The sequence below is a fragment of the Rhipicephalus microplus genome, chromosome 7 (assembly GCF_043290135.1).
Source record: "Rhipicephalus microplus isolate Deutch F79 chromosome 7, USDA_Rmic, whole genome shotgun sequence".
NCBI classification, from domain to species: Eukaryota; Metazoa; Arthropoda; class Arachnida; order Ixodida; family Ixodidae; genus Rhipicephalus; species Rhipicephalus microplus.
This window is the reverse complement of record NC_134706.1, coordinates 152,713,917-152,740,108: the sequence shown is the minus strand read 5'-3', so window position 1 is coordinate 152,740,108 and position 26,192 is coordinate 152,713,917.

Here is a 26,192-nt window from a genome sequence, read left to right as displayed (position 1 = left end):
CTCACACAGATACCCAAGTCAAATCCATTCACAGATAAGCCACATGTTGTTTGTCTTCTTTGTTTCCGTGGGCATGTCGTTTCGGTGCGTCTATCATGTGTTCGCGCTGCTACACGCGAGAGCACGAAATGTTAAATTTACACAAGGAAGCGCCGTTATTCGTTCGTGTGATGTGCTAAGATTGCGCCCTCTTTCCGCGGTTGTTCGAGTGCGGATCAAGTGCGAGTCGTCCAAGGAATCGGCGGGTTGTGCGGGCGCTCGAAGGACTCCGAGGTGACGGCTGACGCCTGTGGTCGCTTCCCTCAGGACAGTGTGAAAGAAACTAAAGGTAAGGGGGACACTTTTTTATGTAGACTAAGTATGCCACTCAGTGCAAGTGTGTGTTGCCGCACTCGAACGAGGCGTCGTGAAACAGCAACCTTACGCGCCTTTCCGAGTGCGGTTGCCGATTCGCTTTGACAACGCTAACCCCAGCAGAGCCATGGCGCATCGGCGCGGCCTTACTGGAGCTAATTCGCGACAACTGCGGCAACATGCATGTGTATGGTGATCGATTTTTTCATAAGTGCAATGTAGTGAGGAGGACGCACACGGCGCTTGCTACGATGTTGATTAAACGAAGCATGCGGTGCCATTTGATGCAAAGCAGCATCTTCTTCACGTTCGCGGGCGATGCAATTTGTAACTTGGCTCAATTCACCTTGCCAACCGTCTAAGTGGGTTGATAAGCATACGTTCACAGTAGAGCGTTATTATACCCCTAAACAGTGGCGTATGCTTGTTAAAACAAATAATGTGTGCGCCTAGTGTAGAGAGAGAGGTGTTCATGCAATCGGTATGTGTACCTTCAAGACGATTTTGCTTGCAACTAATAATGTACCGGCCAGCACCTACATTGTACGCCTGACTTTGAAAAAAACTCGCATGCACAATGTGAGATTTTGTAATCTGCCAGAGTTGCTTTTTATAAAATTATACATTGCCAGCATGTTCAAAAATATGTTTCGCTGCTCTGTGGCAGGGGTGCGGTTATCACGCTGTTGTGTTGTTGCTGATGCAAGCACTCTTAGTTTTCGTGCGTTAATATTTGTCATCTAACTCATCAGGTGGTTGGCTGTTTCAACACAAGCAAGGCAAAGAGAGAAGGAAGACGGGCAATGACAGGACCAGTGCCGACTTTTGTTTGCAGGAGGACACACATGTTGGTGTTTATATTGTGACAGCCTTTCTGTGTTGCTTTTTTGCCCAATTTATGCAACGACACAGTTGTCAGCAATATGAGAGAGAACACTGAAATTCGCTTTTAAAGATTATGATGACTAAATGCCTAGTAATTCAAAGCACAAAGTAAGAACAAAAGACATCAGTATGATCAGTGTGGGATGAGTACAGTCTTGCATATAAAAAATGTATTGTGCAAAATGTTGCATAAGTAAAAAACCTCTCTATATTTGCAAATAGTGTGACGTCACTTCGAGCACCGTGCCAGCCATTCCCTCCCTCTGTGCAAGGGCTAGTTGGCAAGGAAGTTGTTGGTGGCGTTCCTGATAGACCACTGATATGTATGCGATTCTAAACCTGTAGCCTAATATATACGTAATCTTTTGCGCAGTTACATCTCTGCATCTGACACCTACAACTTATTTGCATATTTACATTGCTCCCTTAGGATCTAACACACAAACTTGTAGTGTGCATTGTCACTTCATGAATATCGAGCGGTAAAGGTACTGAGTATATGTGAAACAAGAATCTCTGATTATTACAAGAAGACATATGAGGCCTTCGATAAAACGAGTTATACCTTTATTGGGTTTGCGTACTCATCGGGGCAATTCATAAATGCAGCTTCAGCAAATGGTATCTTCCAGCCCGGTGACCATGAAATTTTTTTCTGCACACAGCGCAAACACTGAGCTGTACCCACTCGCAAATGGTCACGTTAACTGCATATTTACCTTGACTAAAATGTCCAATCAAGTTTTTTTTCAACGACCGGTCCCTGCCACGAGTGCTAACGTCTTCGCAAACAAGACACATTGTTACTGACACTGCACACACCACACACAATATTCTCAGTTGAACCAATATTCTCAATACCTTTCAATGCACTCTACATGCCGCAATCAACAGTGCACATTTTTGAACACTGTGCCGCTGTTCCTCACCCAGGTCACCACGTGTGTTCACTTCTTCAAGATAAACAGACAGCGTGGCAAACATTTTACCACACAGCTAGATGTTTGCTGACACATACTGCAGCTAGTGTCGACATTGTAACATGAAGTGTAAGCTTTGAAAAATTAAAACTTGCCCCAAACACCGCACGTCTGTACCTGGCTGAGCCACCAGTGGGAGTGTTTTTCCAGCCACACCTTTCACGTGTGCCAGTGACATCTTGCTGTGACGTACCTCGGTAGGAGCCTATCGCTGCATACTTCATGTGAATGAGGGTCCTGTTAGAGAAAGCAGGCATTGTTGATTTCGTAACTTGTTCATTTCCAACTGGACCTTCATTTACACGAGTTGTCTGACTGATATTCAGGGGAACTTTTGGGCAATAAATTATACAGTTGGCAGTCTATGCTTGCCCCATACTGTTGTTACTGGTGTTTCTCGTTGTTACTTTGCACTGTTCATTACTGCTCACCTACACAAACTAGCCTAGCTTGTTGCTGTTTTGGACAAGATGCAGCTGGCAAGTGCGATAGTGTTCATAACTCGAAATGCTCAAGCAAAAATTATCGTTTCATATTCAGTTAGTTGCATTCATATCAGTACATTATAAGTAATCATTGATTAAACATGAATTCGTATTCTTTCATATAATGCTCACAAAGTTTATATCAAATTGAATTGTGTTTATAAAAAACATGGGTTTTAGCTAAACTTCATGCTGTTTTCTTGAACAGCTGACAAAACGCTATTGCATGCTTACTTGCCATGAATTGGATTGTGTTTGAAATGCATTGCAATTCTTCACCGGACTGCCAGTACACTTCACATTGGGGGAACATTTATTAACCATGGATTGATTAAGCTTTAAGAACCGAAAGAAAGAAGCGGCAGGCCGGGATACTTATTTGATATTGGCATCCGTTTTGCTACCCAGCGCATTATCATGCAAACTGCCTATAGAGTGGTTATGCGTCTTGCATGTGTGCCTGTAAACCAAGAACTTTGGGTAGAACTATATTTGTCTTACAAATGGTTGCAGGACTGTGGAGGCTGTAGGGCTGCTTAGCCAATATGAATGGTGGAATCCCTGGACATGTGTTCAACCATGCTGCATCAGCTGCTTGGTGTTTTCAAGGCATCTTTACAGATGTGTTGGGTGAGTAAAGCAAGCAGGTTTCAACACAGTGAAAAGTATAATATGGCAGCACCTCTTGTGCGTGCCCTACATCCCATGTATATTGCCACGTTCCAATTCACAAGTTTTTTGCTATCGTTCCGAAACACCACACGATTCTCGGCGCAAACCGTGCCTGCAGGTTTCGAGAAGGTTCCGGACTGTAGTAGATCATTTCGATAAAATCACGTCCACTGTGCGAACGGTACTGATTGTTTGGAACCTACGCCACCGCCAGCGATAACGCTAGAACATTCGACGGCAAGGGTGTAAATGCCGACGCGCTTCGCCGCTTGTGAGTTGTTGATCGAAGGCCGACGCTGCGTTCGCCGCTATCAGCCCGAGACTGCTATCTGTGCAAGACTGCTGCTGTAATTTGACTTTCCCTTTACCGGGCACAGGTTCGCCCAAATAAACAGTTAAATCCCAACACGAAGTTTCCTGTCTTTGGCCACGTCACGACCTCGTGACATCTGGTGGAGGTGCTGCTTCGTTCATGATCCGGACGCCCCCGTCAAGCCGTGAACCTAGCCCCCGTCGCGGAGAAGACACCGACGCCAACCAAAAGCCGCGAACGAGCCGCCGACAGCAAGGTCTTCCAACGGAGTACGGCCTTCTACAAGACAAGGCGCGGAAGACCAAGACCATGACCTCGACTGCAGCGACAATGACAACCGGAGCGTCCCAGCCCTAGATCGTCATTCATCAACCCAGGGAACCACCAACGTTCCATGGCTCATCGTTTGAAGACCCGGAAACCTGGCTAGAAACATACGACCGTGTGGCCGCCCTCAACCACTGGGACAACGAAGAAAAGCTCCGTCGTGTGTACTTCTACCTGGAAGACACCGCAAGGACCTGGCTAGAGAATCGGGAGTCCACGCTCCGAACGTGGGATGTCTTCTGCGGCGCAATTCTGCAAACATTCGCAAGCGTCGCTCGCAAAGAGAGGGCCGCTGCTCTACTCGAGACCTGGGTTCAGCTACCAAATGAAAAGGTTGGAATTTTCACAGAGGAGATGACCCGCCTATTCCGCCACGCTGACCCAGACATGCCTGAGGAAAAGAAAGTTCGTTTCCTCATGCGAGGGGTCAAACAGGAGCTCTTCGCGGGACTAATGAGGAATCCACCGAACACCGTCCAAGAATTTATATCCGAGGCGACCACCATCGAAAAAACGCTGGACATGCGCACCAGACAGTATAATCGTCGCCTGACTCCAGAATGCGCTGCTGCTCAAGCCAGTGACTCCGACGACCTGCGTGAAACGATCCGAGCGATCGTGCGGGAAGAGCTGCGCAAACTGGTGCCTTCGGCGCAGCCTCAAGTGGATTCGATCGCCGACATTGTGCAAGAAGAAGTCCGGCAATTGCTTCGAACTCCCGAAATACCGCCGTCCGAGCCAGAAACTATGAGCTACGCCGCTGCAGTGCGCCACAACGCTCCTCCCCGTCCACGCCAAAACGCCGCCCCGTCACACTTCCGTCGCCAGACGCCACCGCCGCCACCACCCCAACCGACGTCCTACCGTTCCCCAGCGGGCCAGCGCAGTGCACCGAGGAAAACGGATGTTTGGCGTGCACCTGACAACCGCCCGCTCTGCTACCACTGCGGCGAGGCTGGGCACACATACCGCCGTTGCCAGTACCGACAGATGGGACTGCGTGGCTTCGCCGTCAATGCACCGCGTCCGCAGCCAGGAGATCGGCCACGTGACATCGCTGACTACCTGGCAGGAACTCAATGGACACCACGAAGGCCTTCCCGTTCGCCGTCGCCCAGCCGCCGCATGTCACCGCACCCCCGGCAGTACTCTGGCCCAACGCGGGGCCGGTCTCCTAGCCCGTATCCGGGAAACTAAGGGCAGCAACCGATGGAGGTGCGGTTGCTGTGCGACGAACTACCGAAGATCCTCCGACGACGACGCCGACGCGACAAAGCTTTTTGAACACAACACCAACCAGGCAAAGCCCTGAAGGCAAAAGCTCACTTACCGAAGGTGGCCGGACGACGCAACATGGAAGCAGCGGAACAAGCCGACGCAGCCGTGACCCGACGCCACGCCCTAACTGTAATGCGAGACGGCGAACTAGCGACCTCGACGTTCTTATCGACGGCCACAGTGTGACTGCTCTCGTCGATACTGGAGCCGACTATTCTGTCATCAGTGGGTCGTTCGCCGCGAAGGTAAAGAAAGTTAGGACAGCTTGGAAAGGCCCTGAAATCCGCACAGCCGAAGGTCATCTCGTAACGCCTGCAGGAATCTGCACAGCGAGAGTCACCATTAACGGCCGTATTTATCCTACAGACTTCGTAGTCCTACAGCGTTGCTCGAGAGATGTCATCCTTGGCATGGACTTCTTATGCCTCCATGGTGCTGTCATCAACCTAAAAACAAGGTCGATAACGTTATCCACAGAAAAAGCACTACCGCCGCGCACGCCGTCAGGACACCATGCCTTGAATGTGCTGGAAGAACAAGACACCATTCCGCCTCGCTCAAGCGTCATTATTTCAGTCGGCGCTCCTAAATCACCTGACTTGGAAGGCGTCGTTGAAGGCAGTCAGCATCTGTTGGTCACCCGAAATATTTGCGTCGCAAGAGGAATTGCAGAGCTGCGGGGAGGCAAAGCAACGGTTATGCTCACGAATTTCAGCAATGAGTACAAACATGTGAACAAAGGAACAACGGTCGCATACATCGAAGAAATTGTCGAAGCCACCAGTGCTTTCGCCCTCGCCGTTTCTGCGAAACCTGCTCAGAGGAACCAAGCCCCTTCCATAGCTTTCGACGTCAATCCCAGACTTCCGAACGATAAGCAAGAACAGCTCAAGGCCCTGCTCCTGCAATACGAAGATTGCTTTTCGTCGTCATCGAAAATTCGGCAGACCCCAATCACGAAACATCGAATCATAACCGAAGAAAATGCCAGACCACTCCGTCAGAGTCCGTACAGGGTTTCGACGCGAGAACGTGAGGCAATGAAGAGACAAGTTGATGAAATGCTGCGAGATGACATTATCCAGCCGTCCAAGAGTCCGTGGGCATCCCCCGTGGTGTTAGTGAAGAAAAAAGATGGGACCCTACGTTTCTGCGTCGACTACCACCGCCTGAACAAAATCACAAGAAAGGACGTGTATCCTCTCCCACGAATAGACGACGCACTTGATCGGCTCCATAACGCCAAGTACTTCTCGTCAATGGACCTCAAGACTGGCTATTGGCAAATCGAAGTCGACGGAAGAGACCGAGAGAAGACGGCGTTTATAACACCGGACGGCCTCTTCGAGTTTAAGGTGATGCCCTTCGGCCTTTGCTCAGCGCCTGCAACTTTTCAACGCGTTATGTATACAGTACTGGCAGGATTGAAGTGGCAGACTTGCCTTGTGTACTTGGACGACGTCGTCGTGTTTTCCTCGAGTTTCGACGAGCATCTTTGGCGCCTTGAAGCTGTACTTCAAGCCATCAAGACGTCCGGACTCACACTGAAGCCAGAAAAGTGCACATTTGCGTATGAGGAGCTCTTGTTTCTGGGGCACGTTATCAGCAAGTCTGGAGTTCGTCCCGATGCAGGGAAAACAGCCGCCATCGCCGCCTTCCCGCCGCCCACTGACAAGAAGGTCGTGCGCCGATTTCTGGGCCTGTGCGCCTATTATAGGCGGTTCGTGAAAAACTTCGCCCGCATCGCCGATCCTCTCACTAACCTTACCAAGGCCGACTCGGAGTTCAAGTGGAAACGCCACAGGAACACGCTTTCCAGGAGCTTAAACATCGCCTCCAGACGCCTCCGTTACTTGCCCATTTCGACGAATTCGCCGAGACAGAAATACATACTGACGCAAGCAGCGTAGGTCTTGGCGCCGTTCTTGTGCAGAGGGCTGACGGACTTGAAAGGGTCATTAGTTACGCCAGCCGATCGCTATCCAAAGCAGAAGCAAATTATTCCACAACAGAAAAGGAGTGCCTCGCCATCATCTGGGCTATGTCGAAATTTCGCCCCTACCTCTATGGCAGGCCCTTCAAAATTGTGAGTGACCACCACGCCTTGTGTTAGCTAGCCACCTTGAAGGACCCTTCAGGTCGCCTCGCACGATGGAGCCTGAGACTTCAAGAATATGACATTACTGTCATTTACAAGTCCGGCAAAAAACACTCCGACGCTGACTGTCTCTCTCGTGCGCCTGTCGACCAACCGCTACCCGACGACTCGGATGACGACTACTTCTTGGGAACGATAACTACCGATGACTTCGCTGAACGACAGCGGGCTGACCCGGAACTTAAAGCCCTAATAGAATACCTCGAAGGCAGGACCGCCGAAGTCCCGAAGGTATTCATGCGCGCACTTGCGTCGTTCTTTCTACGAAACGGTCTTCTACAAAAGAAAAACTTTTCACCGCTTCGAGCTAAGTACCTCCTTGTGGTGCCTTCAGCTCTGCGACCAGAATTCCAGCAGGCCCTGCACGACGATCCGACGGAAGGGCACCTCGGTGTTTCCCGCACGCTCGCGAGGATACAAGAAAGGTACTACTGGCCACGTCTTACCACCGACGTCACTCGTTATGTGAGGACATGCCGGAACTGTCAGCGACGCAAGACACCGCCGACAAGGCCAGCGGGACTTCTGCAGCCAATTGATCCACCTTGCCGACCTTTCCAGCAGATTGGTATGGACCTACTGGGGCCGTTCCCGACGTCGGCTTTCAGAAACAAGTGGATTGTGGTAGCTACCGACTACCTCACCCGCTATGCCGAGACAAAAGCCCTGCCAAAAGGCAGTGCATCCGAGGTAGCTAAGTTCTTCGTCGAAAATGTCGCCCTACGTCACGGCGCCCCGGAGGTCCTTATCACCGACAGAGGAACGGCATTCACTGCCGACTTAACTCAAGCGATCTTGGCATACAGCCAAACAAACCACCGCCGGACGACAGCGTACCACCCACAGACCAACGGCCTCACCGAGCGGCTTAACAAGACGATCGCCGACATGCTGTCAATGTACCTCGATGTCGAACACAAGACGTGGGACGCCATTTTTCCGTATGTGACCTTCGCATACAACACGGCGGTGCAGGAGACGACGCAGATATCTCCATACAAATTGGTCTACGGAAGGAGCCCGGCAACGACGCTCGATGCCATGTTACCCAACGTCACCGACGAAGAAAACCTCGATGTGAGCGAGTACCTTCAACGCGCCGAAGAAGCCCGACAACTTGCGCGTCTCCGTATCAAGAATTAACAGACGACCGACAGCCACTGTTACAACCTTCGACGACGCTTCGTGGAATACCAGCCCGGTGAACGTGTTTGGGTGTGGACGCCGATACGCCGACGTGTACTAAGTGAAAAGCTTCTGCGACGGTACTTCGGACCGTACAAGGTGGTTCGACGTCTCGGCCCACTTTATTACGAGGTTGTCTCCGACGGCATCACGAACTCTCAACGATGCCGATCGCGACCTGAAGTCGTCCATGTCGGGCGCCTCAAGCCGTTTCATGCACGTTAACAAACTGAAACAGTGTTTTTTGTATTATTGTTGTATTGTAATTTATTCATTGTACTTTCTTGCATTATTATTGTACCTTCATCTTTAGTTAAAGCATCGGGACGATGCCTTTTTTCAGAGGGGGGCAATGCCACGTTCCATTTCACAAGTTTTTGCTATCGTTCCGAAACACCACACGATTCTCGGCGCAAACCGTGCCTGCAGGTTTCGAGAAGGTTCCGGACTGTAGTAGATCATTTCGATAAGATCACGCCCACTGTGCGAACGGTACAGATTGTTCTGGAACCTACGCCACCGCCAGCGATAACGCTAGAACATTCGACGGCAAGGGTATAAATGCCGACGCGCTTCGCCGCTTGTGAGTTGTTGATCGAAGGCCGACGCTGCGTTCGCCACTATCAGTCCGAAACTGCTATCTGTGCAAGACTGCTGCTGTAATTAGACTTTCCCTTTACCGGGCACAGGTTCGCCCAAATAAACAGTTAAATCCCAACACGAAGTTTCCTGTCTTTGGCCACGTCACGACCTCGTGACAATATCAAATATTTATCTTGCACCTTATGGCCTGTAATTTCTTTTTTTAAAGAGACATTTGGCCCGTGTGCTCAGATTTGGGCACACGTTAAAGAACCCCAGGTGGTCGAAATTTCTGGAGCCCTCCACGACGGCGTCTCTCATAATCATATGGTGGTTTTGGGACGTTAAACGCCACAAATCAATCAATCAATCAATTAAAGAGACACTTCTTTGCTTTATAATTGTGTCTTGATGCTTCGAAAGCAATCAATTTGTGTTTGAGAGCAAGTGTTCTCGAACAAATAACTGATCTCAATAATGACAAAACACCCTTCATACTTGGTCCTTAGCATAAGCTTGCACATATCTATAGCAGATTCAATGGTTCAATTTTTGCTTTGATGATAATGGGCAAGTAGCAAAGGCAAGTTCAGATTGGAATGGTCGGTGACGTCTGTTTAGGCTGTGCCATATTGCTTTGCAACCAGAGTTACTTGTGGCCGCATATACAATGAAGCCATATGACGTGCATTCTAAATGAGATTATCATATCACATTTCACTGCATCTTAATATGTGTCGAACAAATGCATATATCTTTAGCTTGCCACTATAAAGGGATCCTAAACCAACACAGGGTTGAAATTTAGTCGTGGTGTTGCAGCTGTGTATGACTCTGCAATGGATGAATAGCCGTGATAATTTTTCTATATGTTGTCGCAATAGTAAAGTTACACACATTTGACGATACAAAAGAGGTCCTCGCTTATTTCCCTTTTTTTTCGCTATGCTTCTTTCTTGTCTCTTCTTGCCATGTGCTTCTCCTCACTGTGCAAGGAGCATGAACAGTGGCCACACAAACACGTATTGAAAAAAAAAATGTTGTAAGGTGAGCACTGAGGGGCTGAACACTTCCAAAAGGCTCAAAAAGGTAAAGGTATTGTTTCTAGCTACTTTTTGGGCACCCATAGCTAGTTGTGCTGCTGCAGTTGTCATTGTTGATCAGGACACTATTCTGAAGTCGTTGCACACATTTGTTTGAAATGTTAAAAAAATAATTGGACGTGGTTTGGCATCCCTTATTGCAGTTGCATACAGAACTAGGTTTCAATGCGTAAGAAAAATCTGTTCACTGTAAATCAATCCTAATGATATCTGAAATTCAGGAAATATTCACAGAAAAGCTCAGGAAAAGGCTAAGTGGTTGCCCCTTGAACGTGAAGGAGATACCCTTCTTCTAAAAGGTCAATAGACAGTCTAGTAGTCTCGATATTACATGCACTATAATTATTCTTTATGCATGTTATAATGAGAGGGGTTTTAAATAGAACTGTTGTCACCTTGCCCTGAATTGCTGAAATTGTTCACATACTTATAATACATGAATCACTTTATGCCTTTTCATTTTATGCAAATGGTTTGCTTACCCAGTCGGTATAACTTGATTTGGATAAAATCGTAAATGCTCTAAATTTTTTTACTATACAGCAGGTTTATTTTTAAAATACGCGACCATAGATGTGAACGCAGTTGGTGGTGCGCTTGATTATTGCTTAACTATCACCACTCTAACTACACCTGCTACAAAGCATAGTGTGACAAAATTAATGGTACTTAACATTACTGGCAGCATACACTTTTATGTCTCAAAATGTGTTAGAAAGCCTGGGTAAAATGTGTTTATGTTTTTTTTCGCTCCAACTAAGTATTCTGGTTTACTCAAAGCAGCTTCCGCTCTTTTAAGGTCCTCAAACTATTAGGTGTTCAAAAGAAGTATCAATGCCATATCCTTTCTTTGTCAGCCTACTCACCACTCTAATAATAAGAATTACCCGACAGCATTACCCAGAAAAATATAGGGATGTTATAAAAAGTAATGTCAATTCAATTGTCAAAAAATGTCAACCCATTAGTAACTTGCCGCCAAGTTACGTTTTCGTTCACTTTTCTTTTCACAATTTTGTTAAAGTTATTTTTGATAACATCACCTATAGTTTGTTTGGCATCATTGTCTGCTAGTTCTCATTATAATGTGTTCAACAAAGACAACGATCCCTTAAATTTATAGTTCTTCCCTTCACTCATGAATCTGAAATAGTGAATCTCAGTAATCTTAGTGGTGTGTGACTTGTTTTTTTGATCAGTTGTGCGTGTGTTCAAGTACATGCATTTGGGTGGGAGGGCGAACCATTGCCACCTCCTGTGACTAGCTGATTTTCTGAGAACTAACAGATGCATAATGCTGCCAAAGAAGTATAGGGATATTGGAAGTAATCGTAATGCGATTGCCAGTAGGCAAAAAAAGGTGTCCCACACTCGCCATAATGGTAACAGGCACCGCTGACTGACTCTTCCATGATTAAATACACATATATACCGTACAAAATGGAAGGGGGATAGCCGCCATGGTAGCTCAGTTGATCGAGCATCGGACATGTTATTCGAAGTTCGCAGGCTCGGTCCCTGTCTAGGGCAGGTTATCTTTTTTCCTTTTACTTTTCTTTCTTCACAATTACAACACTTCTATTCTTCTTGCAGATTTTCTGGTGTAAAAAAGGTACCTTATAGTCTGAAGAGACAAACAGAATGTGCCAGTGTATGAGTTAGCTCTTGTAGTGGTTACAAGTAAGATATGTTTTGAAGAATAAATCAATCTGCCACTTGCCTAAAAAATGGCTACAGGACATGGTGCTGGATGCACTTTGTTATTTTTGAAGCGAGGTATCTTGAATTCTATTTTTATAAATTACATGGGCTACTCATGATGGTATCACACACTTTAATGCCACAAAGAATATGCAGCGAACAATGTTATAAATGCGAAATTGCATAAGGATAAGGTGAAAGCTGCACCCTCAACGAGATTGTACAGGGAGCACAAGGTGCAGGCCTCATTCCTTCTGCCCGTGCTTTTTAAGTGCGAGCTGTTTTCACCTCGTTCTGATCAACTAACTAGATTAAGATGTGTTGTTATAGTGCATAAGGATGCTCCACAGGAAACTAGGTTTGTCTCAAACTCAGTGTGTCTTCAACCTATACGGTGCCAGGTTCAAGAGTTCATGCAGACCAGATCGTGTAAAGCAGGACACCCGTTTAACATAATAACATGGCTTAAAGCATAAAGCAGGTAATGTGACCGAATATCAATTTTCATAGTAGCTGTTTTTTTCTGCAATAGATAGCTTATTGGTCTGATCGTATAAACATGCAGTGAAAGAAGAGAATTTTCGGGGCTTGTTTCTTTTTGTTTGACATGGCTTTCATGAGTACATCTTGTGGTAACACAGAAAGTGCTGGAAACATTTTAAGAATTTTCGGGTCTCTGACTGCTATGAAGTGTCACACAACACAGGCTGCAAACAGTGGGAGGTACATAACAGTTTTATATGGTTGTGCATTGCAGTTTGCTGCAGAAGCATGCATTTCATGTGCGTGTGATATGCACATATTTCGCACTGTTTGCCACGATGACAGTGCTGCTTTTTGAGGGTTGACTCCTCTGCGTAGGCAGCACAGAATAATGTTGGCACAGGTAATATGGATATATGCTGTAACTTTGACCACTAAACTTTTTGCATGTTAAAGCATCAAATAATTTCCAGTAAACAAACAGGCTGCAAGACATACTGATTTTTAGGCTTTTTAAGTGCAATCTTAAAAGGAAATGCCACTCAAGTTGCAAAGAGAATGCAGTTCAATTCACATTTTTTTGATTTCCACCTCCAATCACACATTCTGGTGACTTGTCAGTCACTTTAATGAAGAAATCCTAATCAAAATTTTTAGCTGAATGGGTTGGTACTGATGTTGAATTTTGTGCACTGCTCATGAGTAGAACGATAGAATCGTGCCCAACCCTTCAGTAGAGCCTGAAATCGATCAGGCAACCTTTGCATATATTTAGTATCGCTGGACGATCAGTGTCAGCTTAAGCTATGCCATGAAAGCGGCCCACAGCGACCAGCTAATGTTGTATTCGTGTGCAACTGTAATTGTGGTTGTGCTGAACGACCTTTCTTTATTTACAATACAATGCAAACTTACTCTTTTAGAGTCAAGTGCATCTTCAAATCGATTGTAAATGTTTTCATATGCGAGGCCTTAAGTTTTATAAGAAGATCCTCAGTGTGGCACGAGGAAATGTGTGTTCAGCATAAATCTGTATATCATTATATACAACTCTTAAAGCCTCGTCTACAACTTTGTGCAGGTTGACCTTGAGCAGAAAACGAGGAGCGGCAGCAGCCCCCAGAAAGAGCAAGCACCCTCCAAGCTCCCCAAGCTCTCTTCGACAGGAACAGCAAAGTCACTGTGTGGCATTGAAAACCATTGCAAGGAATGCCTTATCAGGACGCAGTGCTGCTCTTTCATCGCAGAACACGAAGTTGACCACTCCAGAGGAACTTCACGCTGTGTATTGTGAGTGCGTCAGTGGTTTTGTTTTGTCCAGCCAGCAGTCAAGAAATCATGTGTCAGATTCAGCCGGGATGGCTAGAGGGAGTCGGACAAGCATGTTTGGACATTTGTCTAGCCGAGTAGTGCCAATTTTCGCGCTGGTCCTATTGGAGTTACTGCAACAAATGACAGAAGCTTCGTCACCTCTCTAAATGTACAGATGTGTCGGAGAAGATTAGCTGCATTATTTTTTCTATAACTGATAGCTGCCAACATTCATCATTGTACAGGAGTTTTGTTCCTCACTTATGGGTGTAAAGCCCTGCACAGAAAAAATGCTACACGTCTACTTACAGAAGGCCCCAAGGCCCTACTTGTAGGTTTTTCGGCTTGTATGATAAGCACCTCATTTGGGTGTACATGAACATTTTATAAACATGTGCAGCAAGGAATTTGGGTGGCTGGTCATTTTGTCGTTATCATGTTTCTCGCAATATTTTTGAGCATGTTGTGCATTACGTTGTCAATCTGGTTCACGTGCATAGAAGACATTACGCAGTTTCAGGCTACTTCAAGCACTGTTAGTATAAAAAGCCACAAAGCAAGCTATCAATAATTTTTTGACACAGTTGCTCAATCTGATGAATGATACATCACTAAACTTTCGTGCGTATCCATCAATGTAAGCTCGTCTTAGTGTTATCCAAAATGAAGATGCCAGTCGACAAATAGAAGCATCTAGTCGGGTAATCAGGGTGAACAGTGGAAGTGCCTCAGACAGGCTGGCCGATTTCGCGATAGGAGGACCTATTTTTTAGAAGTCTCCATGTCATCCTTGGCGTGTTAGTTTATATGGGGTTAGTAATGACATCATCTTTTGGTGTAGGCGTGTGTGCCTGTTGGAAATGTTTGTCTAAAAAAAACTATAACGCAGAAGAGTGCAGCCCTTGCTTCCTTTCAAGTTAGGTTGCGATGATACAAAGTGTTCTCCTGTCGGAGGTGTGGGTTGAGAGAAGCAAAAAAAGGTAAAAGAAAGAAAAGAAGGAAAAAGAAGAAAGAAAAGTGGGATGCAAACTAAAAGTAGTGTGCTACACTGCTCCTACTTTGCATCCCCCTTTTCTTCTTTTTTTCCTTTGTTTTCTTTTTTCATCTTTTTTGTTACATTTGCATTGTCCCATCTAGTGCAGGAATCAATTACACATAGATTTGTTGTAGCAAAGATGCCTATGTGGGGTTGGATTGAACAGTGCATTGTACTTCATTAAGTTAATTGCAGGCTGATCAGTCTTGCAATAATAGCTTGCTGTCTATCACCACACATGATGAAATGAAAAGTTTGCGCTTGGCTCTTAGTATACTGGTATATAGCTTGTGTCTTGGACTACTCAAAATGAATGTTATTTTGCTGCTGTTCATGGTAAAATATATATAAGACATGAAAATATCTTGCTTGTGAACCTTGCCAGACCTGCCTTTCTTTTTTTTTCCTATGCAGGCATTGTATGTAAGGAAGGCAGTAACAGAGAGGTGATAGCTTGAGCTTCGAAGAGTAAATGCTGGCAGTGAGGCAATTCCACATCAAACATCCCAGCCATTTTTCCGACCATCCTAAATGTGTTCTGAAAAAAAAAATGTGCTCGTTTACTGTATTGAAAACAGCAAAATGCTAAAATCTATCGCAGAGAACAAGATATTAGGCCACCTTGGTGCTTTCCCGATTGCCCAGGATGTCGTCTGGTTGTTTGTAAAAAGTAAAAAGAAGTATTTAAAAAATACTGCCTCTTCTACACCAAATTTTGTCTAGGCAATAAGTAAAGGTTATAGTGTGTACTGCATGAAGCTCAGTAATATTAGTGCAATTGTTTTGCCACATCAAAAGTAAGGATGTGGTTCTCATTATATGGCAAGTTATATGATTACACTTTGTTTTAAAGAATAAATTTATTTTTGAAGTTTCCTAATGATGGCTGTTTTCTGCATTTGATATACGACAGCTTTCGTTCCGAAGTTCCCCATGGCCCTGAATAGGAGACTTCAAAAATCATTTTCCTCATCGAAACAAAAGTTGTAATGATAACACTTGCCATATAACAAGAACTGTTTATTTGCTTTCAACTTACACATAAAAGTAATTTTCCATTAGACAAACACATTGTTCAAATTGCATCTCAATGTGGACAAAAACGATTATATAGTGATATTTGTAATCTGGACCAAACATTATTTTTTTTTCGTGAAATATAACTTCTGTAGAGTGAGTATTTGTGGCTCAAATATTCATACAAAGTGCAGTATTGTCATACGAGAAATGCAAACGATAAATAGTTTGGCTGAATTCTTCAAAGCCTATGTAGCGGATAAATTGCACTAATGTTCCTCGACTTCAAATACTTTAAAGGAGCACCTTGACCTAATATGTAGATCAAATTTGATATGGCAAGAAAAAGCGGTACTTTTAAATTTTTCTCACAAATAACACCCGCACGACATTCTGCGAAACTCTGAAGCTACCCACGTGACCACTATTTTTTTTCTCTTCAAAATAATTCTGAAAATAACTATTTTCTAAAGAGGAAATTACCAACATTTTTAAAACTACATTGCTGTGATTGTCGCCAGGCAATATGGTTTGGATGTTTGGTGTAGAATAGCCCAGTGGGAAAAACAACAATTGTCTGAGCATCGTTTGACGCTCGGGCGATTTCGAAAGCATTTGTTTGTTAGCAGCAATTCAATTAAGCCCTTGTCTTCATGCTTAGGCCCAGAAACAAAACAAAAGTAACGAAAGTAGTCCTAAGAGTCATGCACTCTCGCTGTTCCAAGGCTTGTGGAGCCTAATTTAGAGCAAGCTACACCATTTTTTAAAAATTCATATTCAGCCAACAGGTTTTAGAGGCAAAGTGCATTTTCCGCTAAATTGTTTCACAATAGTTACTTAGATAAAAAGCGGCAAGTAGAGGTAAAAATACCATTTTAAAAGCAGTGTAGGTAATAACAAAAAGGTCTCCTTTCTTTTTCGTATGGTGATTTGCCTGGACGCTGTGCTTTTGTGGAATAGTTCATTGTCTAGTGAACATAGGCCTTAGAAACTAACATTAGCCATGTTGAGGTCAATTTCTTGGTTATAGTCATAGTAGCCATATTAAAAATTATGGCTTCAAACTTGATTGTTCTTTTGAAGATTTTTTCTTGCATAATGATATTTCAGAGTCTTAGTCAATTTTGTTATAAGAAAACGTGAGGTCATAATAGCGTCACTTTTTATAGAGCCATTCAGTTTTATCTTACCTTTTACATTCCTAATAGAGCAGTTATTTTCAATATCGGTATTCAAAATGGAATGAGCATGCTGTATGTAGTAAGGTGTAAGCACTTACAGATAGCACATGCACCCAACTTTTCTGTAGGCAGTTTATTTCTGTTATTCTTGATTGATATGTGGGGTTTCACGATCCAAAACCACTATATGATTATGAGAGATGCCGTAGTGGAGGGCTCTGGAAATTTCGACTACTTGGGGTTCTTTACCGTGCACCCAAATCTGAGCACACGTGCCTACAGCCTTTCTGCCTCCATCGGAAATGCAGTCGGGATTCGATACCTCGACCTGTGGGTCAGCAGCCGAATTTCTGTTACTCTTGCTCCCCTATTTCTGTGCAGTTCGGTTATAGTTGTCTGGTTTGCACAGATTTTCAATCGCACCTGCCTGATCCTGCTTGCTTTCATGGTGATTTTAACCTTCATAATTTGCATAGGTTTACCTCTAAAAATTGTTCAAGATGCCAATTTTGTGCACAAACTGTATAGTATAAAGGCAGCAGATGTACATGCACACACTATAAATGTACATTGAGAGCTTTTACTGGTAGTTCCTAAAGATTTACTGTGCAGGAAGCATTTAAATCATAATTCTATAAGATTATGATTTATAGGATTATAGATTATCTCTACCATTGAAAATCGTGACAATCTAGTTATTTTCATTTTGATAAGCATGCTGTTTTCTTTATTGTGGCAGAACTAATTTATACACCTATTTCTTCTATTATTCACATATGCATAACATGAAGGATTGTGCGCCTTACATTTTCAGTTTCATTCTGTGCGTTATATTTCTTGTGCTTGTGAACTAAGGTGCTAACATGTGTCTCTGTCATTATTTCTTCCAATTATTTACATTTCCAGGTGCCTATGAAGGCCACATAAGTTCTGTGGCAGTGACCTCCCAAATCTACAGTGGTGCCGTAGCCTCAAGCAGCATTTTGCTAATCTCCACAAGGCGTTCATGAGATAAGCACAGCGCCACACTTTCACAGTGCTATGATTATTATTTATGTTCAAAGATTTCATTCCAAAATTGCTGTTACAATGTGTTTTGTGCCACCATCCTGTGGCTTAGTTAGAGCTTGTGAAATTACAGTGTAGTCACCTCATTGATGTACCACCAACACTGCAATGTCGCTATTCACAGCTGAATCATACAGACAAATAAAAAAATATATTGATTGTAGCAGGGCTGATGTGTATAATAATGCTTCTCTATTGCTAATAATAACTTTATAAGTTCTTTAAGTCTTGCATAGAACACTGCAATAATGTGTTGCAATGTAACCACCATTTATGATCGCTAGCATGTTAATTAAGTAGCTTTGTAACGTATTTTAGTTAAAAGCTAATTTTGCTCCCGCAACACGACAATTAGAAAGATGCCAATGATTCAATCCCTCATCATGCATATTTAGGAAATATTGTGATTTGTACACAGTATTGCATGTACTCAAGATGTGGACGTCTATTCAATTTACGCACTAGATTTAGACGTAACATGCACACATATTTAAGTTTTTCTGCGTGATACGTCGTTCCATAAAATGCCGAGTCCGCATCATGCGTCTCTCCATAAGATGCGGAGTCCGCATCATACGTCTTTCCATAAAATGCGGAGTCCGCATCATATGTCTTCCATATTCCAATAATTCCGTACTTGAGGTCTCCGCATCATACGGAACGTTTCAGTAGGATATGTATGTATGTATGTATGTATGTATGTATGTATGTATGTATGTATGTATGTATGTATGTATGTATGTATGTATGTATGTACCCGCAGGGGCGTGTGCGTAAACAGGCGTTTGGTGTGTAGCAACACAAGGGACCCGAGCTAACGGGGGGGACGGCAGTCTCACCAGAAAAGAATTTGCCACTTTGGTACAGTATCTGGCCACTACCTCCCACATGCATACGGCAAATAACTCACGGCCCTCAGTCCCCAGCAGCTGCGAAGCAACTGACCACGGCGGCGGTCAGACCTGCAACGCAGCAGAGGGTGCTGAGGGAGACCGGGCAAAAGGAGACCAGGCAGTAGGAGAATATGGCATCGGTTCTAGAAATGCCAGAGGAGAGCTACTAGTAGAATTTGCAGGACGCAATTATTTACGTATTTTGAATGCCTCCTACCGAAAGTGAGGAAACCGTAGGTGGACATTGGAGGATCATAATGGCGAAATTAGGAACGAAATAGGCTTTATAATGAGTGCACACCCAGGCATCGTGCGGGATGTGGAAGTGGTTGGCAAGGTACAATGCAGTGACCACAGAATGGTACGGTATCGAATTCACCTTGACTTGAAGAAGGAACGACAGAAACTGATGCGCAAAAAGCCAATCAATGAGATAGAACTGAGAGGAAAAGTACAGTAATTCAGTCTCGCTTCAGAACAGGTACTCGGCTCTTATTGAGGAAACCAATCTTAGCGTAGATACAATGAATGATGATCTGACGAGTATCATTACGGAGTGTTAAGTGGAAATTGGAGGCAGGGTAGTTGGAAAGGACACTGGCAAGCTCCCCCAGGAAACGAATAATCTTATTAAGAAGCGTCAAAGCATGAAAGTCTGATGTACAACAGACAAAATAGAACGGTCAGAGCTTTCGAAGTTGAATAATAAGCGTAGGGTACCCGATGTAAAAAGGTATAATATGAACAGAATTGAACACGCTCTGAAAAACGGAGGAAGCATCAAAGCAGTGAAGAGGAAACTTGGGATAGGGGAAATTCGGATGTATGCACTGTGACGTCCCCGCAAACACGGACTGAACCCTGGTCCTTTCAAGATGTTCACGCTCGTTTATTGAACCCACGCATTAAAAAAAAGGAAAAGAAAACCTTCGGTGTAACGAATGGGCATTCCGGAGTGGAGTACCTGGAAGGATTATTTCTACTGTTCTCGTGGTCCCTCCCCCCCGCGCAAACACGAGGACCGGGCGGCGCGTTGTTGTCTACAGACAGTGTGACAGTGTATGGTGGCAATAATCTGCACGCACCCTTCAGATTTGTGGCATGAGGGAGCAGCAGAGCACCTTTTGTTGGTTCGGGGAATGCGACCCTGCCGCAGCGCCTGTGCCGGGTCCGGTCTAACTTTCAGTCAGCCTCCGTGGCTCTAGCGCTCATTACTGCTTTCTGCGCGGAAGGCCAGCCATGGCGTTGAATGACGAAGAAGCGACGGCTACGGAGAATTACGCGGGAGACACCGAGCTGCATGGAGACGTCGAGACTCGTTCTGACATTGGCTCATCAAGTACCAGAAACCGGGGCAATTGGTTCGGCCGAAAAGTTTTCGGCACAACAGTGCAAACTCAGGATGTTTGCCATTGCAAACGACGCACTTTGTCGGAAGCATCGGGACCATTGTTCGTCCGTAATTAAAGTGTCTTGGGACAGCTCGCCCATCTCTCTGAGGCTTGAGTTTGTACATTGTTACATGCTCGGCTTTGTTTGGCAGAGGGTTTTCTACTCGTGTGGGCCGCGGGAGCGGCCGCAGAAGACGACACACTCCAACTGACAAGAAAATATGCCACGTCGATAGTGGTGATTGGTTTGGTGCCCCGGTAGGGCGTTGTCAGGTCCTACGAAAAGGGACTACGAGAAGAAGCGAGAAGAGTCAGAGATACGATGCAATGAGCCCGAGATGGTAGAGGGACGGAATGGAAAAGGAAAATAACGGTGCGAAGAGATAGCGAGGAGAGGCGGTGAGATGATGACTGGGGCAAGGACGGTAGGATGAGGAATGAAAGTTAGGGATAGGAGGCGAGTGAATGGAGCGTTACGAAAGAGGACTAAGATGTAAATCACTGAGAGGCACGACGAAGGCGACGATGACGAAGACAATGAAGACGCTGACAAATTGGACAATGACCCCACGAAGAAGCCCTGAGCCCGACTCGAACAGCCAGCTCCGAGGCCCCACTCAACATGAACATTCTGTGAGACGAACTTCACCTCCCTTAATTAATCGAGCTTTGCGGGAAGAGATGTGGCCTGTTGAGACATTGCGTGGTTTTATTCATTGATAACTTCGTCATGTGTGTCGTGTGTTTTCTTTATATATGCATACTCTTGTATTGTTGCAGTTACTTTCTTTATGTGCCTGCCCTGTGTCGAACATCGCGAGTGTCTAAATCAGGTGTTATAATTTTGTGTAGAGGTTGATGTACGCGGGTTGCAGTTAGTAAAACATTAAATGAATCAGTAAACAGGATCAGCTCGTAGCGTCTCTTACTTCGCGGCCCCAGCACGAATCCCTGTATGTGGAAAGTGATTGAGACACGTATCCAAGAGGGAACCGGATATAAAATGGGTTGAGTGTTCTTCCCTCTCTTTGGTAATTGGTGGCGTAGCAGGGAAGTCTCAGCGCTAAGGGACAAAGAAGGCAAAATTACTACCGATATGGATAGGATAGTTCAAATGGCACAGGAGTTTTACAGAGATCTGTAGAGTAGCCGGGACAACAACGACCTTAATACTATAAGATCTAGCAGTAACCCAGATGACACCCCACCTGTAATGATAGAAGTCAGAAAAGCCTTGGAAAGCATGCATAGAGGCAAAGCTGCTGGTGAATATCAGGTAACATCAGATATGCTGAAAGATGGAGATTGATTGTGTTAGAAAAACTAGCCACCCTGTTTACGAGGTGTCACCTGATGAGAAGAGTACGGGAGTCTTGGAAGAATGCTACCATCATCTTAAGACATAAAAATGGAGATGACAAGGACCTAAAGAATTACAGGCCGATCTACTTGCTCACTGTAGTATACAAGCTATTTAAAGATAATTGCTAACAGAGTTTAGAAAACATTAGAATTCAATCAACCAAAGCAACAAGCAGGATTTCAAGCAGGCATCTCAGCAATGTTCCACATTCATACTATCAATCACGTAATAGAAAAATGCTCAGAATATAACCAACCACTATACATAGTCTTCATAGATTATGAGAAGGCGTTTGATTCAGTAGAAATACCAGCAGTCATGCAGACACTGTTGAATCAAGGCGTCGATGAAGCACATATAAACATTCTGGAAGAAATCTACAGGGAATCAGCTGCTACCAGAATGCGTCCTAAATAAAGCAACGGAATACCAATCAAGAAGGGTGTAAGGCCGGGGGACACAATCTCCCCAATGATATTTACCGCTTGCTTACAGGAGATTTTTGGAGGCCTAGATTGGGAAGAGTTGGAGATAAGATTTAAAAGACAGTACAATAATAACCTGTGTTTCGCCGGTGACATTGCATTGCCGAGTATCTCAGGGTAAGAATTGCTACTCATGATTACAGAGTCAAACAAGGAGAGCAAAAAGGTAGCTATCAAAATTAATCTGCAGAAAATGAAAATTATGTACAACAACCTCAGAAGAGCTTCAGCTCTTCGAGATATGTAGTAGTGCGCTTGAAGTTGCAAACGACTAAGTATACTTAGGACAGGTAATAACCACGAGGCTTAAATAACTAGAAGAATGAAAATAGGGTGGAGCACATTTGGCAAGCACTCTCAAATCATGACAGGAGTATTGCCACCATTCCTCAAGAGGAAGGTATATAACAGTGGCATCTTGCCAGTAGTTAGCTACGGAGCAGAAACTTGGAGACTTACAAAGAGGGTTGAGCTTAAATTGAGGACGACGCAGCGAGCAATGGAAAGGAAAATGGTAGGTGTAACCTTGAGAGACAAGAAGAGAGCAGAGTGAATCAGGGAACAAACTGGGGTTAAGTATATCGTAGTTGAAATCAAGAAGAGGAAATGGACATGGGCCGGGCATGTAGCGCGTAGGCAGGATAACCACTGGTCTTTAAGGGTAACTGACTTGATCCCCAGAGAATGCAAGCGGGTTAGGGGGAGACAGAAAGTTAGGCGAGCAGATGAGATTAAGAGGTTTGCTGGTATAAACTGGCTGCAGCAAGAACAGGACCGAGTTAACTGGCGGAACATACGAGAGGCACTTGTCTTGCAGTGGACGTAGAGGAGCTGATGATGATGATGACTCCTTTGGTATGCTGTGATTTTTTGTAATTTTTAGCTGTGAGCCAATGATGCTACTACGCAGTCTATACAAAAACTTTATTTAAAGAAGCTCTAATAATTTGCCTTCGTTCCGGACTCGAAGAACAACTTTGAGCAGTCAGTTGAGCCCACAACATAGAAGAAAGTTTGGCCTACTTTCTCTACGTGGGTGACCTGCAACGCTCCAGAGTGCATTTCGAGAGGCTACAATCAAGTATTGTCATCCATCGATTCGCTATGTTTTATTTGCTCTTGGGATATATATCGCTATATGAAAAAACAATAGGGTTTGCATTGGCTAAAGGCTGTTCGTTATTATTGCGACTTTTTTATTGTGCCTAGGGACCTACGTTTCTGTGTTACTGAAGTATGTCTTCAGAGAAGTGACCATTCTATAATATTTTCAACTTTACGTAAATATAGAGGCTTCGCGCTGCTTTTGAGCATAATATCTGTACGTTTTACTAACGGCAAGGAGATTCTGCAGCTGCTTTCGCGATCTGTAAGGGCGCTGAACAAAACATTATGACTACTTTTCTTACTTCCGTTAAATACAAAAGCCAGAACGTGCAGTCGTATTTAGTACGCAGCAAGCCACAAATTTCTGTACTATAGCACGTGCACTAGCGTAATGCTCCGGGAATATTGTCAACTATTTGTGTGTAGAATGTTAACGAGTGTAGAAACACCACTGATGAGAGGATTATTTATTGGGGAGCTAGAGATGTTTGTCTGGCTTTACAACCGATGAGTTACACTATCTTCAAGTTCTCATTAACTATCAAACAGCAAATAAATCGAGCATTTATTTTACTGCTTTCCCAGTAAAATAGACAAGCTTTACCGTTTCGACGAAACGCGTTTATTTCAGGAACGAATTTAAAACTGAAATAAAGCACTTTGGAGATGAAATAAATGACACCTCACGGGTGCCTTGTCCATAATGTAGACACTCAGCTGCGCCGGGGTCGTATACATACACAGATCACTGAAATATTGCCATGTCATCATTTTATTGTCCCTAATAATGAGGGCATGGGACAGTAAAGGACCCAGTCGTAGCATCAATTACATTCACCTTTCCAGTAGCGGATGGTGCCTGCTTAGGTGCTTCAGAGAACTCAAGTATAATTAGCGTAGACAGTTCACCTGCGCAAACAGTGGTTGACACGCGTCAACCATTGAGCAAAAGCGTGCAACGCTACAAAAGTGCTGTGAACCACCCCTCAGGATTGCGGAAAAAAGTATTTAAGTTTTAACGGAAAGCAGGAGTGCGTCTATGTTGGCGTTACAACATGTGCAGGACCAGTGAAATGACGTGTTCACTGTTGACTTCTCCTGTTAGGTAAAGGCCGGTATGTTCCAACGTGACGCCAATGGCTCGCCATTACAACTTGCTAGTTAAAACCATATTTCTTGAATTATTTCTTTTTGACAGAAGTCATGGGGCTCCTACCCATTGCAAAGAACGTGTCGTGTGGCAGCGGCTGTTAGGAAGGAGGTTTGAGAGCCTCTGTAGTTGACGACGCTTGGACCCGCAAACAGTGCAGCTCGTGTTAACAGTTCTCAGTGAGTATGGAGTGCGACAAGTGGCGAACACAGTTTTGTGCAACATCGGGCGCTCCAAATCATCTACCCAAGCAAGCAACATAGTTTCAGCGACACCAAGTCAGAGCGCTTGCGAAAACCACTCCATGCGAGACTTTTTCCTTTTTGGCTTATCAGTGGTCAGCACTAATCATGCGTCCGCTACGTCCATGATAACCAGTTAGGCAGAGATCATCTGTTCTACACGAGTTGCAAATAGTGAGCGGACCAATATAGCAATACCGTTCGCGTACTTTGTTCGTTTTCGATAATGCCTGTGTATTTCCATTTATATTATAAAACAATGCTTCCAATGGAAGTTGTCAGCATATTTCGCCACTGTTTTCTTCTACTGTGACTTTTTAGCTCCTATTTTGTGTATTTACCCATACCCTGTTCATTACTAATGCGAAAGCAGTTATACAGACCCTGTCATTTGGATTTCGCTTACGGTGTCAGCGTCAATGTCGATGTCATCGTCATTCACCGTATATGTTTGCTTATCTATATATATGAAAATGCTAAACGGAAAAAATATTCAAGACAACAATTGCAGCATATCCATGGAGTGAATGATGGAGGTAGGGACGAAGCATTCGTCCGTCTATTCGTTCTTGCTTCCGTCCGTCCATGCATTCATCTGTGTGACCGTCCATGCGTCCATCCGCCCGTTCTTTCGTGCGCCTGTTCATGCGTCCGCCCTGCGTTCGTCCAAGCATCCGCCCCTGCGTCCGTTCATGCGTCCATCCATGCATCTGTCTCTATTTCCGTTCGTCCATCTATTCAACACTCATGTACCACCAACCCGCATCTTTTCTTCATATATTAGGATGAATGGTAGGATGGATGGATGAATGTATATGGCTGTACCCTTTAGATCGGGCGGTGGCCAGCACCACCAAGCCGTAATACTTAATGCACAAAAAAATTGATTTATTTTTTCCCTTAAATATAGAGGTAAAGGATTCGTACTTTGCAGTGAAGGGTTTGTTTTCACTCGTGCCTTGACTTTAGCCACCAATCAGACAACCTCCTTCTAGTTGATTCTACCCGCTTGAAGTCTATTTCGCCCTCGCTGTCTCTAAACCCCAGTGCTTTGAAAACCTCTGTGCCATCATCCTGAACTATAGGGTGAAGCCCTTTACAGAACATTATCAAGTGTTCCACAGTTTTTTCTTCCTCTCCACACGCACTCCATACCATGTATACCCCTTCGTATTTGGCCTGATATGTCTTGGTTCGCAATACTCCCGACCTGGCCTCAAACAGTAGATAACTACCCCGACTATTATTATAGATCCTTTCCTTGGCGATTTCCTGCTTAAAAGTTCGATAGATCTCTAGTGCGGACTTCTTAATCATGCAAATTCTCCACATATCGGACTCGGCTCCCTTCACCTTTTTAACCGATATTTTTTTTTGGTTTGGCTCCCTGTTGTTTTCCAAGTATTTACCAGTCAATTTTCTAGTGCGCTTCCGCCATATTG